The sequence below is a fragment of the Polyodon spathula genome, chromosome 13 (assembly GCF_017654505.1).
Source record: "Polyodon spathula isolate WHYD16114869_AA chromosome 13, ASM1765450v1, whole genome shotgun sequence".
Taxonomy (NCBI): Eukaryota; Metazoa; Chordata; class Actinopteri; order Acipenseriformes; family Polyodontidae; genus Polyodon; species Polyodon spathula.
Window position 1 is genome coordinate 24,179,810 of NC_054546.1, and position 21,718 is coordinate 24,201,527.

Below are 21,718 nucleotides of genomic sequence, written 5' to 3' on the forward strand. Positions count from 1 at the left end.
CTGCAGGACCGCAGGAAGAACCAGGGCCAGCGCCTCAGAAAAGGGGGCTGTCGACTACAAAGAAGGGGGGGAGGTCAGGAGACCAGCTTCCCCAGCCGCCCAAGGATGCCTACCTCACACTTCCCAAGGATGCCTGCCTCGCACCGCCCAAGGATGCAAGTCTCGCACAGCCCAGGGATGCCTGCCTCACACCACCCAAGGTTGCCTGTCTCTCACTGCCCAAGGTTGCCTGCCTTGCACTGCCCAAGGATGCCACATCTGCATTACCCAAGGATGCCTGCCTCGCACCGCCCAAGGATGTGCGTCTGTATCTCCCAGGGACGCCTGTTGCTCCGCATCGCACGGGGATGCCTGTTGCTCTGTGGCAGGAAATACGGTGGCCGGAGGGTGCTGCTGGCCACAGAGAAGAGGGGGAGGTCAGGAGACCTGCCCCCCCCCCCCCCAGCATTTTCTCTGCCGGACAGTGTGTGGCGGGAGCTCCGAAAGAGGGATCTTCCAGCCAGGAAGACATGGGGGGAGGAGGTCCTCACACCATGGCCACCCCCATGGATTATTCCAGACCCCTCTTCCAGGACTTTGAGACTGAGGGGGGAGGTTGCCATTGGGGCAATGTGTGCATTGCACAAGTGGGGGGATATGTAACAAGGCGAGCAGTGCTGTTCAATTTGTTTATTTTTAGAATGTTTGTTTTTTGTATGGAGTTTATTTTGTATATATATATATATGAAGGCGTAGCCGTGCGTTTTGTTATGAAAGTGTATTTATTGTAAATGACGGCAGGTTTTGTTTTTGTATTTTGTTGCAGCGTTTCTGGGATGCCCATCCACGTTAATAATTAAACCTCGTGCAGAAGGTGGCCATCTCCCAAATTAATTAAGTGATTGGTCATCTGTATTAATAACTGGAGCTCTCTGCATTCCAGGTGGGTGTTTAGAAGTGGAGAACGGGACAGTAAGAGGAGTAATAATAATAAATAATAATAAACATCGGATTAGTTAAGGCGATTGCCCAGCCTGACCGGTTTATTTGTGTTGGAGATTTTGTTTGGTTTAATTATTTATTTTTCTGCTCTGGGAGCAAATGTTTTGTTTTTGATTAAATATTTAATTTATTTTTGTGTTAAAAATAAAACGGCGCACGCTGCGTCTTTTGAACTGCAATTACCTACCTGTCTGTTGTTGTTTCTCATTCTGGCCTGACGTCACCGCAACGCCATTTCCTGTCACATATAGGAACAGCAGAGGACCTAATACTGTGGTACACCACTGGTTTACTCGCTCTTATTATAGTTTCCATAAATTTACATATAATATAAGTTAGGCTTATTGGTCTGTAGTTACCTAGTTCGGTTTTGTTTCCCTTTTTGTGGATTGGTATAACGTTTGCAATTCTCCAGTCTGTCGGTTCAACCCCTGTCCCAAGAGATTGTTGCATGATCTTGGTTATTGGTTTGTATATAACTTCTTTCATTTCTTTGAGTGCTATTAGGAGGATCTCATCCCGCCCAGGGGATTTGTTTATTTTAAGAGCTCCTAGTCCCTTTAACACATCTGCCTCGGTTATGCTAAAGTTATTTAAAACTGGATAGGAACTGGATGACATGTGGGGCATGTTGTCCATATCCTCCTTTGTAAAAACTTGTGAAAAGTAATCATTTAATATATTTGCTATCTTTTTTTCTTTACGTATGATTTTGTCATTTGTATCTCTTAGACATTTAACCTCCTCTTTGAGTGTTGTCATGTTGTTGTTGTTGTCATTTTGGTTTTAGCCCCCTTAGCAATGTTCAGATAGTTCCAAATAGTCTTTCTGTGTACTTTGTTTTTGGTCCCTTTTAAACGCTCTGTAAAGAGCCTTTTTTCACTATTTTTTTTTTAAAAATTGATCTATTAACCATTTGCAGTCCATTTATTCAGCGTTTGTCAAGCGCATCAGGCTCAATTTATTTTCACACACGCTGTTTACTTTACATGCACTGTTTATCTCCAGCCAAGCCCCATCCCATGTTCACTGTATTTTTCACATGCCTCTTTCTAGAAGTGCATACTGATAAATCCTCTCCTAATCACTCGTTTTATCACCAAACTCCTGAAGTCATTATTTGATTACTATAACATCTCAAAAAGCTCTGCCAATGTCTGTGATATTCTTTGAGCACTGGATGCGGAAGCAGCTGCTTCCTTTGTTTTGTGTCCGTGTTATCTCTGTGGTGCAGGGTCTAGAGCTATTGCTCAGATGCACCCCTTTTTTTGGCTTTATTTGGCTACTATCATTCTTACTCAGCCACTGAAAGGTTTTCTTGACTTTTTCCATAGAAAAATGACTAGAGACCTGAGCTTCATGTCTTTTTAATGATGTCAAACAGGGTCCAACATTGGACTTGAAAGGGAGAATTGTAATGTCGGATCTGGTTAGACATAGGACCGCAAAGGTTTAAACCATTTGGGCAATTTGTTTTAGATTTAGATTTGTCTACTTTTGGTTTGTAATTGTTTTGCGTCTCTAGTATGACATTTTTAAAAAACAACCATCCTTTTTTCTGTGAAAAACAAAAACGAAACCAAAACAAACAACAAACAAAGAAACAAAGCAAGGGAGTTGAACGACGGGTTGTCTGTGTTCTGGGCTGACCTGTTAATCCCTTCTCCCTTTTTGTATTTTATAGAGCACTAATGGGATGCTCCGGGAGTACGTCGGAGGAGAGGCAACCCGGAAGTGCTGGGTTTATTATTCCCCGTGTTTTATCTGTTTCCAGACGCACGGAAGGAAGACGGATTGTCTTTTCTGTTTATTATTTGGGACTGCAAACCCCCATTTCTCTTTTCTTTGTTGGATTACACATTGTTGTGTATCCCGGCAGCTCTATTGTTTATTATTATTATTATTTATTATTATTATTATTATTATTATTATTATTATTATTATTATTTGTTTAAATGCATATTTGGTAACCTGGGTTTTTGGGAAATAAAACCAAGCGCATTAATTGGCAAACTGGACTGGAGTCTGTTGTCTTACACCACACGTTCAGCCTGTCGCACGTGGTGTCAGAGTGGGGTATGGATCCAGCGGGCCCTGTGATGGTGGCCCCAAAGGCCCGGGCCCAGAAAATGACGGCGGAGGATGACCCAGAAGCCTACCTTGTGGCCTTTGAGCGACTGGCCACCACTGCAGCATGGCCCCGGGAGTACTGGGCGAGCCAACTTGGCCCCTGCTTAGTTGGGGAGGCGCAAGCAGCGTACCGGGCCATGACAGATGACGACGTTACCCAGTACGACCTGGTGAAACAGGCTATCCTCCGCCGTCTTAATATCACGGGGGAGACTCATCAGGTCAGGTTTCGAGAGTTCTGGCAGCCACCGAACACCTGGCCCAGGGTGGTGGCCCAGCGGTTATGCGACCACATGGCGCAATGGCTGAACCCTACCCAGAAGACCGGGGTTCAGATGGGGGAGGCCATTGCTATGGATTCGCCGACACAACCCAGCTACCCTGGACCAGGCCGTGGCGTTGGTCGAAAATTTTGAGGACGCCCTCATGTCCTCCCAATCCATCCTGATGAACTGCCCTTCCCCAGGGACCACCATCAAAACACCCCCCGGACCAAGACCTGCCATATCACTGACCCCATCGGGCCATCCAGCCCCCTTGCCATGGCGGCAGAGGTTGGCCCCCAGCTGGGGTAGAATTGTTTCCCCCCCCCCGCGGTCATACCAACAGCAGGACAAATATGTAACGGCCCTGCCCTCTGCCCCACCAGTCTGTTTTAGGTGCCAGCAGCCGGGTCGCCAGGTACTGGCCGGCAGCTATGGAGTGCGACGTGGCTGCGTGTCACCTGACATCGGAGACAGGTAGGAAATGGGGAAATGGTCGGGAGGGCCCGTGTATGGTTGATGTTATGCTGGGGAATGTGAAGACCCACGCGTTAGTGGACACAGGGTGTGAGCAAACTTTGGTTCAGACAGCTCTCCTCGGTCAGGTGGCGATCTCCTGTATCCATAGAGACACAGCGACATACCCCACCCTAAAAGTATATTTAGCGGTAAGCCCGATAAAGCACCACCTGGTAGTAGGTGTGGCCGAAAAATTACCACACCCAATTATTCTGGGTCGAGACTGGCCGCAATATAAGGATTTGGTAAAAATATCGGCAGCCTCGACCACACGTGTAGACACGGCAGACCCCCGAGGAAAGGAAGTAATTGGAACAATTTTTCCTTTCCATGCAGAACTATTTTCTCCACTTTTTCGTCCTAGGAAAACACACAAGGAGAGACGGAGGGAAAAGTGGGAAGGTGCCTTGATCAGACACGGTTGGGGCCTGGCAGGGGAAGGGTCTGTTGGTCCCAAACGACAATCAAAAGGAGTGGGAACACAATGTGACCGGGCGGGCGAGGTTACTGGACCCTTGATGGTGGAGACTGCTCCAGCCCCTGTCAATGTCCCGGACATGTGGGCATCAAGCGCAGACGTAGTGTGGGAGCAGAACAACGACCCCACACTGGTGCACGCTTGGGAACAGGCTCGGTCTATTGAGGGTAAGGATGTTGACGGCATCGAGACACTGGTATATCCCCACTTTGTTGTAGAGGGGCACTTACTATATAGGGTAAATCTAGCCCCGGGCACAGGACAGCCTGTCAAGCAGTTGATGGTTCCCCCGTCCTGTCGACCTGAGGTCATGAGGCTGGCGCATGACATCCCCTTTGCAGGCTCGATACTGGCTCGATTTTATTGGGTAGGACTCTACACCGAGGTGACAAAATATGTAGCTACATGCCTGGAATGCCAGAGAGTAGCGCCGGGTCGAGTGCGCCCCGCCCCTTTGGTCCCACTGTTTATTATCTCCACTCCCTTCGAATGTGTTGCAATGGACATACTTGGGCCAGTGCTGCCTTCTGATTCTGGGTACGCGCACATATTAGTAATGGTGGATTATGCAACGCGGTACCCGGAAGCAGTTCCTTTGCGGTCCACTAGTGCCACTGCAATTGCAAAAGTGTTAAGTCAGATTATGGCTAGAGTAGGGATTCCCAAAGAAATATTAACTGATCACGGAAAAAAACTTCTTGTCATAAACGCTACAGCAGGTGTAAAAATTTCTAAAGATACGTCCCATCAGGACGTCTGTTTATCATCCCCAAATGGACCGTTTGGTGGAACGTTTTAACCAAACATTGAAGCAAATGTTGAGATGGTTTGTGAGTCAGGAGCAGAAACATTGGACTACTCTTCTTCCTTACTTACTCTTCGCTGTGAGGGAGGTGCCTCAGAGCTCAATGGGATTTTCCCTTTTTGAGTTGTTATATGGTCGGCAGCCATGGGGCATCCTCGACCTGTTTAGAGAAGGTTGGGAAGAACATAAAAGCTCCTCTAAAAATGTAGTGCAGCATGTGCTCCTACTAAGGGAATGTCTTGATTTAATTGGTCGCTTAGCTCAAGACAATCTTAGATCGGCTCAACATTGGCAACAGCAGCATTACAATACTAATGCACGAATTCGAACCTTTTGACCAGGAGATAAAGTAATGCTTCTTCTTCCGTCTTTGGAATCGAAACTGTGTGCTAAATGGCAGGGGCCGTAAGAGGTGATACGGGCAGTAGGACTAGTAAATTATGAAATTAGGCAACCCGACCGCCGAAACAAAACAGAAATTTACCATATCAACTTATTAAAGCCCTGGATGGCAAGGGAGGTCTTATTCATAGCCCCAGGTGAGATGAAGGATGACCTAGGACCCTGCATAGAGGCCCCTAGCCCCAGTCAGATTTCAATGGGGGAACAGTTACTTCCGGATCAGCAGGTGGAATTGCGTAAGTTGATCAGGAAATTTGGGGATGTGTTTTCTGATGTGCCCGGCAGAACTAACCTTACCAAATATGCTGTTATTACTCCGCCAGGGATCACTGTTCGGAAGAAGCCCTACCGGATCCCAGAAAGCTGGCGGAGTGGCATCCAGAGCGAGGTGAGGGCGATGCTCGAACTTGGGGTCATTGAGCCTTCCAGAAGCAAATGGTGCAGTCCCATTGTTATAGTGGTTAAGAAGGATGGCACTAATCGCTTCTGTGTTGACTTTCGAAAGGTCAATGCTATCATCAAGTTCGATACCTACCCCATGCTTCGGATCGATGAACTCCTCGACCGACTAGGGACGGCCAGGTTTATCTCAACTCTGGACCTGACGAAGGGATATTGGCAGATCCCATTGACCTCCGATTCATGTGAAAAAACAGCATTTTCAACTCCGGACGGACTGTTCCATTTTAAAACCATGCCTTTTGGGCTACATGGTGTGCCCGCCGCCTTTCAGAGACTGATGGACGAGGTGTTACATCCCCATCGTGTGTATGCAGCAGCATATATATTGACGATGTGGTTATATATAGCTCCACCTGGAGAGAGCATGTAATTCAACTCACAGCCGTCCTTCAGTCTCTAAGGGCTGCCCGGCTGACAGCGAACCTGAGGAAATGTGCGTTTGCTAAATTAGAAACCCAGTATCTAGGATTTATCATGGGAAATGGATGGGTGAAACCCACGGCCACCAAGGTCCAGGCTTTGGTGGACGCGGTGGTCCCCAAAACCAAGTTCCAGGTGAGGTCACTATTGGGATTGGCTGGTTATTACCGCCGCTTTATCCTTGAGTATGCCACCGTGGTCAATCCCCTGGTAGACTTCACTAAGAAGTGTGCGCCAAATTTAGTGAAGTGGTCAGCAGAGTGTCAGGGGGCATTTGAGACCATTAAACAAAAACTGTGCCAGGCTCCTGCGCTAATATCACCAGATTTTAGCAAGAGGTTCTTCCTCCATACCGATGCATAAGAAGTTGGTTTGGGGGTGGTCTTGTCCCAGAAAGTTGATGGGGCGGAGCACCCCATCCTCTACATCAGCAAACAAATGCTTCCTTGGGAGCATAATTACTCGGTGGTGGAGAAAGAGTGCCTGGCCATTAAATAGGCTACCCACTCCCTCAGGTATTACTTACTAGGACATTCATTTGATCTGGTCACGGACCACGCCCCACTCAGATGGTTAAGCACCCTGAAGGATAGCAATGCTCGAATAACTCAGTGGTATTTGGCATTGCAGACTTATATGTATCTGTGGCAAAGCAAAGGTCTGCCCTTTTCAAATTGGCAGGGATGGGGTTAATTTCCCCTACCTGCCTGGGTTTATTATGTTCATGTGGCTGGGGTTGATTAGGTTAATTAACGATCAATCAGCGCCCAGCCACCTGACATAAAAGGAGGCCTCTGCTTCTCATTTGGGAAGAGGGAGCTGAGGAAGCAGGTTGGTGTTTGTGGTTGTTTTGTGATTTTTGAATTTTGATAAATCCAGTGAAGGCATTGCCCAGCCTGGAAACCTTATTTTTGTAAGTTTTGTTATCTTTCTATTTGTGTTTAAAGATCTTTATTTTGCCCTTGTGCACTTTATTTTTGTGTTTATTTATAATAAAATTGTTACTTTTTTGAACTGCAGACTGTCTCTGGGCCTCTATCCACTCACCAGCCTGCCACATATGGTGTCAGCAGTGGGATAGCGCCACCTAGAGGCTCAGATCAGTATTATTATTATTATTTTTGTTTTTGGAATTTTTGGGAGAATTATTATTTTTTTGGGGGGTTATGGGAAAGAAGAGCAGACAGCGGCAAAGGCAGGAAAAGCAGCGGCTGAAGAAATGTAAGCTGCTGCAGCCACCGCTGGAGGACCCGGCCAGCCTCTTCCCCTGGTGTTCCTGGTGCGGGAAGGAGGACCATCGTTGGCAGAGGAGGACGGCCACAACTGGGCAGGATGCCCCTACAACCAGGCCCAGGAAGAGGTGCAGTATTCACCCCGGGCATCAGGGGCCACCCCACTACCTCCAGCACCACCACCTTCACCACCGTCCCAGGAGATCTGGGACTGGTTTATGCACCCTGAGGCAGACCTCGTCCACGATCTCCCCATAGTTATCAACACGCTGTGGCGTAGAGATGGGGAGAGGTGGGAACAGTGGGAGGAACAACACCACCCAGCGTCCTTCCCAGAGGTTGCCCTCATGGTGGTTAATTACCTGGCAGTAGACATGGGAGATGCCCCGGTCACTCCAATAAAGAGGGGTGAGCCACCTTCCCGAGAGCCAGAGAGGGGTGAGCCACCTTCCCGAGAGCCAGAGAGGGGTGAGCCACCTTTCCGAGAGCCAGAGAGGGGTGAGCCACCTTCCCGAGAGCCAGAGAGGGGTGAGCCGCCTTCCCGAGAGCCAGAGAGGGAGGAGGAGATGCCGTCGCTCCCAGAGCCAGAGAGGGAGGAGGAGCTGCGTATTGGTTGATGGCAGTTGCCCTCACTGACCAATGGGAACGGTACGGAGCGTACAAAAGGGGGCGTGGCCCAGGGTTCTGCTCCTGCCAGCAAGGTACTGTGTGTGAGAGAGAGAGAGAGAGAGAGAGCGAAAATGAAAAAATGAAAACGAAACCTAAACAAACAACGAACAAAGAAACAAAGCAAGGGAGTTGAACGACGGGTTGTCTGTGTTCTGGGTGGACCTGTTAATCCCTTTTCCCTTTTTGTATTTTATAGAGCACTAATGGGATGCTCCGGGAGTACATCGGAGGAGCGACAACCCGGAAGTGCTGGGTTTATTATTCCCCGTGTTTTTCCTGTTTCCAGATGCACGGAAGGAAGACGGATTGTCTTTTCTGTTTATTATTTGGGACTGCAAACCCCCATTTCTCTTTGCTTTGTCGGGTTACACATTGTTGTGTATCCCGGCGGCTCTATTATTATTATTATTATTATTATTATTATTATTATTATTATTTATTATTATTATTATTATTATTATTATTATTATTTGTTTAAATGCGTATTTGGTAACCTGGGTTTTTGGAAAATAAAACCAAGCGCATTAATTGGCAAACTGGACTGGAGTCTGTTGTCTTACACCACATGTTCAGCCTGTCACAGGATGTTTTCCCTATTTTACTCCAATCTACTTCTGTTAGAATGTTTCATACCTTCATAGTTTGCCTTTCTAAAATTGTAAACCTTAGCTTTAGTCATTACTTTTGGGGTTTTAAAAAGCACTTCAAATGAGACCATGTTGTGGTCTGAGTTTGCCAGTGGTTCTCTGACCTCTGTTTTAGTTATTCTGTCTTCGTTATTTGAAAAGATTAAATCAAGGCATGCCCCCCCTCTAGTCGGTGCCTTAACAAATTGTGTTAGGAAGCAGTCATTTGTCATTTCCACCATTTCAATTTCGTCCTTCGTGCTACCCATCGGTTTTTCCCATTTTATTTCCAGTTGTCCATATGCTCCTTTGCAAGGTGCCGGCATTATCCCAGAAAATACCACAGTTTTGTATTGTCTTTTAATTTCCTTCCTAGCTCTCTGAATTTGTTTTGCAGGAATTTTGATCTGTCTCTTCCAATGTTGTTTGTACCGATGTGAACAACTACTACCAGGTTGTCTCCTGTTCGTTCCAGGAGGAGGCCCACATTGTAGTAAGGGGGTCCAAAGTGTAAACTGAACTTGCTGTGTTTCTCAATATGGAGTACCACTATTAATAGGGTTATGGATGTTGTTCTTTTTGTTCTTTTGACATTGGTTTTGATCATCTAAATTTTGAAGTGGCTCAAATTCTTCTATCTCCTTGGTGGCTTTCAGTCTGTTAGGGGTAGTGCAGACTTCCATGAACTGTGGGTGTGCCAGCTCCTCAGGATCATGTTACTGTCTCATTTCTTGTACCTCCATTTCTAGCATACTTACTAGTTTATGCAAGTCCTGGATCGTGCGGCACTTTACGCACACTTGGTTTAGCTCTGCTGGGTTTTCTCGGACTTCCCACATAATGCAGGTGTCACAGATTACTGGCTTGAAGACCATGTTATTTATTTTTTTTTTTTTTGGAATTTTTGTTTAGCTTCTGCAGCTGTCAAGACTGCTTGGTCTATGCCTGTATCTGTTGTGCTGTTGGCTCCACCCCTCCCTCCCTGTGGGTTCCTCTGGCATGGCAAAAACCTGTTCTTTGATCCATTAATGGACCCCTGCACCTTAGCACCGCCATAGCCTCTTTTTGAACGGCTTTTGCAATTCAAATTTAAATATCTCTGCATATGTGAATATCTCGTGCATGCCTGTTCTTAGGTGTTACTAAATATTTGAATTAAATACCCATACGGTGTTTCAGCTGCAGAATTGTAAAAATGAATACGCTTTAAGCACTTGCTTCTGCAATCGCCAGACCCGCAGTTTATGTGGCATATTGAAATCAATACAATATAGATGACAGTTTAGTCTAGGCTTTGTGATAAATCCAGTCACTGTGAAAGAACGTATTAAATACTGTCGAGTTCTAAAACACTAATGAAAGTCATTCTACACATTATTATTATAATTATTATTATACACAATACAGTGTGATATATCTACGCTACTTATTTTCTTATCTGCTTGTCCTCTGAATAGAGTTACCACCAACAGCTCAAGCCATGCGAACCCCCCCTGCACTCCACTACACTACTCCGTCAGAACGACTGTGCCAACCTGAGTGTGTACCGGTGTAAAAAAAAAAAATCGGTAATTCTAAGCTATCTGCAAAAAATCAGTGACCATCAGGACTAATGCTAAACAAAAGCTAGAGACTGTTGCATTTTACAATAGAACAAAGTATGGTGTGGATATACTGAATAAAATGGCACGGCTGTATTCTGTCAAATGTGGTACTCGCTGGTGGCCTGTGGCTGTTTTTATAATGTTTTGGATCTGGCAGCCATCAACACTTTAGTTTTATACAAGGAGCGCACCGGCAATACAATCACTCGGAGGAACTTAATTTTGCAGCTAGCACTGGAGCTATGGCAGAAACAATTTGATAAAAGACACGAAAGCTGGCTGGCAAATGCCCCTGTAACAAGGGGAGAGCTGTGCTGACTCTGCTGGCGTGTTCATAGTGCTGCAGGAAGAGGGCAGCAGTCGTGCCGGGGAGGTGGGAGAGAGGTTGTGTGGGCTTTCCCTCTCTCTGAGTGGCTGAAAGGCGGGTTTTGGGGGGGTTGTTAGCCCTATGTTAGCCCTGTGTATTTTTGAAACAAGGCTGAGGAACTGTCAGAGAAGGACGGAGACCTGGGCCGTGCGGGTAGCAACGGCTGGGGTAATGCTGCCGAGTGCAGCACCTTTTGTTTGTAGTTTTGATTACAGTGTTTTTGCATAAAGTTTCTTTTATTACAGTTTTTCTTGTTTGTATGTGGTCTTTTTGAAAAAAATAAGAAAAAATGTAATTATCAGTGTAAATACGGAGTTTCTGCTCTGAAAATGTTAAATATGATGTTCATAAATAAAAATATTAAGTTGTATCTGACTGTTTGTTTTTCATATCGAAGCCGTTTTAAAATGGAGTTGCACATTTTGCAGGTGCGGCGATTGTATGTAGTCCGAGATCTCAATGGTTCCAGTGTTAAACTTCAATCTCAGGTCATGTATTCCATACATTTTGAAGCAAGTAAAAATATCACACTAATTGTATTCATTGCTCTTTCTGCTTTTAGCTGACTGTCGAGCCGTTTTGCTGCAGTTCACGTGGACCTTGAACTTTGCTCTAGGTCACATATTCTGACCCTTTTCGCTCCCTCGATGTAATTTGCCTGTCGTTCTGGGCGTTTGCCTTCTACATTCAGGGGTGTCAAGTCTATCCTTCATAAACAAAGTAAATTGATATATAAAAGGGAAGATGAAATTAAAATGCTTGCACTAATTCTGTTTTTCTTATTTGTCTCTCCATGTTCCATACTGAGAGATCTGTCCTTGAACCCCAATCCGCAACTTGGACTGCTCTAGACAAGAACTCTAAAAAGGTTGGTTAGGCGTTGGACCAAGAGGTTCTAAAGATTTTTTGGAATCCTCAGAGTTGGGGAACATTGTCAGAGCAGAAGGAAGCAAGTTTTCTTCCAGGACAACCTTGTACTTGGCTTGATTCATGCGTCCTTCACAAAGACAAATCTGCCCGATTCCAGCCTTGCTGAAGCACCCCCAGATGAGTCCAATTTTCAGCTTTGCCCAACACCTGGTCGTCTAATGGTTAGATGGAGACCTGGAGACCTGGAGAGTGCCTACAACCCACAATGTCTCGCACCGACTGTGAAATGTGGTGGAGGATCGGCAATGATCTGGGGGTGCTTCAACAAGGCTGGAATCAAGGCATGTAAGCCAAGTACAAGGTTGTCCTGGAAGAAAACTTGCTTCCTTCTGCTCTGACAATGTTCCCCAACTCTGAGGATTGGTTTTTCCAGCAGGACAATGCTCCATGCCACACAGCCAGGTCAATCAAGGTGTGGATGGAGGACCACCAGATCAAGACCCTGTCATGGCCAGCCCAATCTCCAGACCTGAACCCCATTGAAAACCTCTGGAATGTGATCAAGAGGAAGATGGATGGTCACAAGCCATCAAACAAAGCCGAGCTGCTTGAATTTTTGTGCCAGGAGTGGCATAAAGTCACCCAACATCAATGTGAAAGACTGGTGGAGAGCATGCCAAGACGCATGAAAGCTGTGCTTGAAAATCAGGGTTATTCCACCAAATATTGATTTCTGAACTCTTCCTAAGTTAAAACATTAGTATTGTGTTGTTTAAAAATGAATCTGAACTTATTTTCTTTGCATTATTTGAGGTCTGACAACACTGCATCTTTTTTGTTATTTTGACCAGTTGTCATTTTCTGCAAATAAATGCTCTAAATGACAATATTTTTATTTGGAATTTGGGAGAAATGTTGTCAGTAGTTTATAGAATAAAACAAAAATGTTCATTTTACCCAAACACATACCTATAAATAGTAAAACCAGAGAAACTGAGAATTTTGCAGTGGTCTCTTAATTTTTTCCAGATATATATATATATATATAGCTATATATATATATATATACAAAAGAAGCCTGCCCTTTGTATATTGAAAGAAAAAACAAACTGATATATGATGCCACCCATCATGTATAATTATGTTATATATATATATATATATAATATATATAAATATATATAATATAATATAATAGGCCTTGAAGGGGATTCCCCCTAAATTTCCAATCCCGAGGCTCTAAAAGATTTTTTTCCTTTGTTTTTTTTCTTCCCTCCAGTTACCTTGTTCATCTTCAGTCACACAAGTAGATATTGCATTATTTGATTTTTTTTTTCTTTTTTGGAGGGGGGGGGGGGGGGGGGGGGGGGGGGGGGGTAAATATTTAACTTCATTCAGCACATACTGTATGGGTGGTGAAGCCATTATACATAAAGACACACACAAACACACACACACACACATATATATGGATTTTAGTTCTGCCATTTTTAGATTTTTTTTTTGAGGCTTGTTTTTCATTTTTATGCAGACAACTGTTGTTCACTGGGATGAATACAATGCACCAATTGAGCAGACAGGGATCTCTGTAATCTCTCTGCCGTTTTCTTTGGGGGAGGGGGCAGAGTATACAATTCTTCTCTGCCTAATATTTTTGTTCACTGGGATGAACAGTTCACAGAGATTTATTACACTATGTAACACAATTTTTGTTCCTGGGTAGTAAGTGTTATTTCCTAATTGCTTATGCCTCAAAAGTATAGAAAATGTCTGTTATTCCCCACAAACTTTGCTTTTGTGATCAGGACAGTGATATTTCAAAATATCACTATTTCCAGTGGGAAAACAGGCAAATGTGTGTCTTTTCGTTCACATAAAGTGTGATAAAAAATACAGTATAATCGTAAATCTCGAAAAACTACTCACTTCTAAATCTTTTGTAGTCATTTCTGTATTACTTTAGTATAAATACATGTTAATTTGGATTCATATGTTGTTTTTTTCTGACTTTATGTGAACGAAAAGACACACATTTGCCTGTTTTCCCATTGGAAATAGTGATATTTTGAAATATCACTGTCCTGGTCACAAAAGCAAAGTTTGTGGGGAATAATAGCCATTTTCTATACTTTTGAGGCATAAGCAATTAGGAAATAACACTTACTACCCAGGAACAAAAAAAAAAAAAAATTGTTACACAGTGTTATTATATTGTTTTTTTTTTTTTTACAGCAAATGGCGCTGGAATGCTCCAAAGGATGACGCTGTGCTCCAACTATATGTACTCTTAACTTCACCCACTGGGTCAATGTTTTTGATACAAATAATACTTTTTATTTTAATAAAGGTGGTTATTTAACGCAAGATTGTCCTGACTGAAATATGGTTTGCAGTGTGCTGTGTTGACAGTGGAATCAGTAAATCCTCCCTTCACGGCTTTTCAGGCCGTGAAGTCTTCTGGAGCGACCTCACGGCTTGATGGTTATGTTCTCTTTCAGGGAACCGGGGTTGCATCCGCAACCTATCGTTGTCTGTTATTTATTTTATAGAGCCAGTGCATCGACTCCTAGGGGGCTGTCGAGGTCCCTCACCAAGAACCATAGGGGCAATGCGTGGTCTCTCGTGAAATGAAAAGATCTACTTGTGCTATGACGAACCATTCCCAGACATGTTCTATCACCTGGGGGTGGAGACGCCATTCCCCTGCAAGAGGGCCTCCTCTGGATAGGAGATCCGCTGCATAATTGACTCTGCCTGGTAGGTGAACAGTGCGCAGAGAGGTCAAACGCGGCTGTGTCCATAGCAACAGCCGTGTTATCATCCGGTGAAGGCGAGGGACCTTAGGCCGCCCTGGTGGTTGAGATACGCCACAACCGTGGTGTTGTCTGACTGCACCAACACATGCTTGCCTAGAAGTACTGGCAAGAAGTGCTGAAGGGGAAGGTCCACTGCTCTGAATTCCAGAGCATTGATGTGGGCTGACCTCCAGGGTCCTGACCACACTCCGCTGGTCCCTGAGCTGTTCCAGACTGCTCCCCAACCTTGGTTGGAAGTGTCGGTGGTAACAACCTCCCTTCGGAAGATTGGACCCAAGCACACGCCCTGGCGGACGTTCGACGGAACTTTCCACCAGCGCAGTGCCTTCCAGCATGTTCGGGATACCGTCAACTGGTGGTGTTTGTCTCTCCGTGGATGCAGCGCAAAGGCATTGAACCAGGTCTGTAGAGGTCTCTGGTGTAATAAGCCCAAGGGAAGGGCTTGTGAGGCGGCAGCCATCAATCCCAGCATGTGCTGGCACAGCTCCATGCTGACTGTTTCTCTCAACCTGAATAGGGAGAGACACCGCTCCAAGGAGACAACTCTTTGTGTCGACAGAGTCACTTCCATGGACACTGAGTCCAGATGCAGACACAAAAATTTGGTCCGTTGGCTTGGCACGAGGCGGTTCTTTTCTGAATTGATCTTCAGGCCTAGCTGCTGAAGATGGTCTGTAACCATCACTGTGTGCTGTGCCAACTGCTCCTTTGACTGCGCGCAGATGAGCCAGTTGTCCAGATAGTTCAGCAGTCGGACGCCTTGAGCCCGCAAGGGAGCTAGAATAGCGTCCATACACTTTGAAAAGGTTCGAGGAGCTAGTGACAGACCGAATGGGAGGACACAGAACTCATACACTCTGCTCTGAAATGCGAAATGCAGATACTTCCTGTGAGCCGGGCAGATGGGAACGTGAAAGTACACATCTGTCAGGTCCACGGTGGTGAACCAGTCGCTGTGTCGGACAGACTGGATGATGTGCCTGTGCGTAAGCATCCTGAACGATAACACCCGCAGGTATTTGTTCAGTACTCGCAGATCTAAAATAGGGCAGAACCCGCCGTCCTTCTTGGGCACCAGGAAGTATTTGGAATAGAACCCCTGGTTAAACAGAGCAGTGTCTACTTGTTGAATGGCATGCTTCTTGAGCAATGCCTGTATTTCCACATTCAGAGCTGACAAATGAACCGAGTCCTTCACTGCAGTTACAACCACCCCCCTATAGGTGGGAGGCTTTAACCAGAACTGAAGGGTGTACCCGGTGGATATAGTCTTGCGCACCTAGATGTCGTCGGTGCATTGTTGCCAGAACTGGAGCTGTGGGACAGTGTAGGGGTGGGTTAACAGCTGCCTGAAGATTTCAGGGCTGTTTTGGCTGCACTCATTCGCGAGGGGACTGTCCAGAACTACGAGGACGTTGTCTGCCACCTCCCTTAGGGCGCCACCATCAGCCCTGTGGTCCTGCAAATGAAGACTGACCGCGTGCTGCTGCAGCTGAAGGAGCTGAAGGTGTCTTAGCACCCCACGGCCATGGTAGGTGCTGCGGTGGTGTTCTACGCCACTGGTGCTCCTGTTGGCACTTAGGCTGGAAGGGCTTATGTGGCCACATCTTTGCCATTTGCTGAGATGCCTCCTGGGCTTTAACAGAGCTCTGTAGCATCTCCTCCACCACTGGGCCAAACGTGGGTCCCGGTGTGATGGGAGCATCTAACAATGGGGCCTTGTCAGGCTCTTAATCTCTCGTCTGCAAGAGCTAGAGCTGCCTTCTGGCAACTATCAGGGACACAATACTCCTGCCCTGGGCCCATGCGTTTAGTTGGGCTATCTTGACAAGGAATTGAGCGACCAACACCAATTCTTCCCTCAGAGATGCTGAAAGGTGCTCCGGGAGATCTTTTACCAGCGATGCCTGGTAGACTGAAAGGAGGCTGTCCACGTTGGACAATCTAACTGCCTCTGTAGCTGCTGAATAGCCCTTCTTTAAATGAATCTCCGTGGTCCTGCACTGTCTGTTAGGACATGCAGGGTCTTTAGTTAGGCCCGAGAGTGTCAGTGTCTTAACTAGGGCCGCGAAGGCGACATCGACTAGTGGGAAGGATGCCAGTCCCGCATCACTCCCTGCATTGCAAATGCAGAAGCCTTCCGCGAAGTTGCCAATGAAGAAGCTGGGGCCCCCCAGGTGGATTGCACCTCCTTAATAAAATCAGGGAAGGCTGGGAGCGTCCTGGGCTGTGGAGACCGCACAGATGGCGACTCAAACAGTGACCGCTGAGGTAATTCTATGGCTGGCCACTCAATCCCTAGGTGGCGAGTTGCTCGCTCCACCAGTGACCACAAGCATCTGAAGCATCCCTGGAGATGGCATCTACGTCTCAAACCCCTTGGGGTTGTTGGGCGACTGGGGCGGGCAGAGCCGGTTGGTTGGCTGTCGGCCCGACCTGTGCGTCAGTGGCCTGTGGTACCATCTTTGTCAATGCCATTTGAGCAACGATTGCTGACCCATCATCACGTCCATAAACTGGGACATCTTAGATGCACACAGTCTTCATGTGGGTCGCTTGCCGGCAATTTTACTTGGCAGGTGACGCAACAGTGGAACCCAGACATCCTAATGATGGGATGCATTGTGAACGTCAAGGTGTGTTCCCTGATCAATGCGCAAGCATTGAGGTACGTGTACTGAGCGTTGAGGCATCGATCCACAGAGCGTCGAACGGCGAAGCTTTGTGTGCCGAGTGTTGAGGCGTCGAAGCGTTGAAGCATCGAGGTGCGTCCACCGAGCGTCGAGGCGTTGATGCACCGAGCGCCTAAGTGCCGAGCGTCAAGGTGCGTGCATCGAGGCATTGATGCACTGAGCGTCGAGCACTGAGACGCGTGCGCTGATCGTCGAAGCGGCGAGTGTCGAGGTGTGTGCACCAAGCGTTGAGGGGTCAAAGCACCGAGTGTTGAACGCAGAAGTGTCGAGCGTCGAGGTGCGTGCGCCAAGTGTCAAAGCGCTGATTGTCGAGGTGTCAATGCACCGAGCGTCGAACGCCGAAGCGTCAAACGTTGAGGTGCGTGTGCCGAGTGTTGAGGCGTCGAGCGTCGAGGTGCATGCGTCGAGCGCAGTGGTGTTGAAGCACGGAGCGTCGAATGCCGAAGCGCCACACGCCGAGCGTCGAGCATCGAGGCATCAAAGCACCAAGCGTCGAGGTGCGTGCACCAAGCCCTGAGTGCCGAGGCACTAAGCACAATGCACTGAAGCGCTACACGCGTGCACCAAGCGTCGAGGCATCGATGCACCAAGTGTCGAAAGTGGAACTGTCGAGCATTGAGGTGTGTGTGCGGAGCGTCGGGGCATTGATGCACTGAGCGTCGAGCATTGAGGTGCGTGCGCTGATAGTCAAAGCGCCGAGTGTCGAGGTGCATGCACCGAGTGTTGAGGTGTCGAAGCACCGAGTGTTGAATGCAGAAGTGTCGAGTGTCGAGGTGCGTGCGCCAAGTGTCAAAGCGCTGATCGTCGAGGTGTCAATGCACCGAGCGTCGAACGCCGAAATGTCAAACGTTGAGGTGCGTGTGCCGAGTGTTGAGGCGTCGAGCGTCGATGCACAGAGCGTTGAGCGCCTAAGAGCCGAGCATCGAGGTGCGTGCGTCGAGGCATCGATGCACCGAGCATCGAGCGCCTAAGCGCCTAGCGTCGAGGTGCCGAGCGTCGAGGTGTGTGCGCAGAGCATCGAGGTGTTGATGCACTCAACGTTGAGCACGGAAGAGTTGAGAGTTGATCTGAGTGAGCCGAACGTCGAAGCGTTGAGCGTCGAGGTGCGTGCGCTGAGTGTCATAGTGTTGAGCGTCGAGGTGCATGTGCTAAGCGCAGAGGTGTCGATGCACAGAGCGTCGAACACCGAAGCGCCACGCGCCGAGCGTCAAGCATCGAGGCATCGAAGCACCAAGCGTCGAGGTGCGTGCACCAAGCCCCGAGTGCCGAGGCACTAAGCACAATGCACCGAAGCGCTACACGCGTGCACCAAGCGTCGAGGCATCGATGCACCAAGTGTCGAAAGTGGAACTGTCGAGCATTGAGGTGTGTGCGCGGAGTGTCGGGGCATTGATGCACTGAGCGTCGAGCATTGAGGTGCGTGCGCTGATCGTCGAAGCGCCAAGTGTCGAGGTGCGTGCACCGAGCGTTGAGGCGTCGAAGCACCGAGTGTTGAATGCAGAAGTGTCGAGTGTCGAGGTGCGTGCGCCAAGTGTCAAAGCGCTGATCGTCGAGGTGTCAATGCACCGAGCATCGAACGCCGAAGTGTCAAACGTTGAGGTGCGTGTGCCGAGTGTTGAGGCGTCGAGCGCTGAAGCGTCGAGCGTCGATGCACCGAGCATCGAGTGCCTAAGAGCCGAGCATCGAGGTGCGTGCCCCAAGTGTCGAGGTGTGTGCACCGAGCGTCGAGCGTGAAAGCGTCGGCATCGAGGCATAGATACACCGAGCATCGAGCGCCTAAGCGCCTAGCGTCGAGGTGCCAAGCATCGAGGTGTTGATGCACTCAACGTCGAGCACGGAAGAGTCGAGAGTTGATGTAAGTGCGCCGATCGTCGAAGCGTTGAGCGTCGAGGTGCGTGCGCCGAGTGTCATAGTGTTGAGCATCGAGGTGCATGCGCCGAGCGCAGAGGTGTCGATGCACGGAGAGTCGAATAACGAAGCGCCACGCGCCGAGCGTCGAGCATCGAGGCATCGATGCACCAAGCGTCGAGGTGCGTGCACCAAGCCCCGAGTGCCGAGGCACTAAGCACAATGCACCGAAGCGCTACACAAAAGCGCCAAGGCGTTGACCCCGAAAATGCCGAAACGCATGTACTCAGCGTGAAGACGCTATGCACTAGACGCCGAAGCGTCAGCTGACCCGCAGAGCGGAGACGCTAAATGCTAGTACAGTGTCTAGTCAAAAGAAAATGGTGTTGTGCTATACTTACCTGTTTGGTAAGAGGCAACTGAAAATGTCATTGGCGGTAGTCTTCCTAATGTGTTGTATGGGAAAAAAAGTACTTTTTTTTTGAGGAACTGCAGCTGCACTAAGTGCAGATATTGGTAGTGTAGCTACCGCTAACACAACCACGCGGTGAGATGTTTACAATCCGTGGGTGGTAATTTTAAGAGTGGCTACTAGTAGCAGGCTGAACTCCGGGTCTGGCGGAGGCAAGACCAAGGCTGCAAAAATTGCGTGGCCTTACAGGCGCGCAACATGTCCTTTAAATTCTATTCTGTACTTGGTGAAGAATAGACAATACAAAAAACCAACATATATATATATATATATATAAAAATGAATATTATATATAATATTATATGAATACTATCCTTCCCGGAAGGCCAACGCGAAAAGGCAATGCCGAAGCAAAGCGTGACTTTGACAAAAAAAAAATAGCTATATATATATATATATATATATATATATTATATATATATATATATATATATATATATATATATAAATTTCAAAAGAGCAAACACTGAAATAAACTCAGAGAAGGGGCGGTAGCCAGCTTCTCAAGCTCAAGGCTGTCGAGTACAATCAGTGGAAGTAAATCTCTCAGAGAGAACCTTTACCAGCTCTAAGTCCTACAAAGGCTGAAGGCAAAAGAGGAAGAGAGTCTCTGCGCACTGCGTATAGTAAGCTCCCCGGGAAGCGGGCTTACATGTCAGCTCGCGCAGAGGCCTATCAGCAGCTTTGCTATAAAGCTCAGGCAATCCTACTGCTTGACGACAATTTCCAATACTTTGATGGTTATTTTCGACTTGAAAGGGAACTTCCCTGTACTCTATGTGGTTTGCAGTGTTCTGTATTGACAGTGGAATCAGTAAATCCTCCCTGTACTCTTTGTGGTTTGCAGTGTGCTGTATTGACAGTGGAATCAATAAATCCTCCCTGTACTTTGTGCTTTGCAGTGTGCTGTGTTGACGGCCTTTTTCCCAACTGATTGTGGGTACAGGATCCTGCTGGAGTCTTGCTTTGTCATTTTAACACACAGTGGAAGCACATTGTACCCGACACCAGAGCCTGAGTCACAGGCCACATACCCACAGCATTTCTAATAAGCAGATAAGCACATGGGCCTCTACTGATGTACCTGTTTTCTGTGTCACTGCAGTTACATTTACGTGTTTCACATTGGCCAATGCACATGTGTCCAAGTGCATTGCAAGACTTGGCAACATATTTATGCATTTAGATGACTACAGAAATGTGGTATGATGTGATTGATAGTAAAATTAATAAAACACCATATCAAAGTCTTGTCATTGGATTTCTATAACATTTCATTTTCTTCTATCTGTTCTGAACAGTCCTGTATATAAGTAGGTATTCTAGCAACTAGCATACTGTACATAAGATCATGCTCCCATGCTAGAGATTTGTATTGAATTAGATAAACTGATACTACAGTAGCAGTAAGTGCAGCCTGTTTCGATTTCATCACTAATTTTGAAGACAGGCAAACCAACATTATCTTAAATCCGAGGCAGAGCCCAGGTCAATTAAAGTGTCCTCGGAGATCACATTTTAGATTTTTATTCTCAGTGTTGTCATGTAATAGTAATAACACATTTTTATAGTTTAGTTTACCCCTCTACTCAGACCCCTTGCTTGTTCCCATCTTCAAATACAAGCAAATTATTTTAAGTAGCAGTGTGGTGGTACCCCAAACATCCACCAATAACAACCATACAGGGACAGTTTTTCTACCATTTACCTGCCAAGACTGGTAGGCTGTTGAATGTGATACCAGCCTATGCACTAACCCCTCCTGCTGCCTGCATACAGCAACGTGTTTTAAGACTGTAAGGAGCACCACAGGGAATAAAGAATATTTTTAGGCTCTCAAGAAGCTCTCTGAAGCGAGGCTTCCGAATGCTGACTGACTTGACAATGAAGGAAGGCCTTGCTGTTGTGCTGTGGAGAGATGTCCCTTTAAATATGTCCCACAACATGCTGCCTGCAATCGATTCCCTTTCCAAAAGCTTAATAAAAGCTGACATTTCAATAACATTAAAAAGGCTACAGTGCAAATCCAAAGATCTTATTAAAAATTTAGAGAGGAGACAT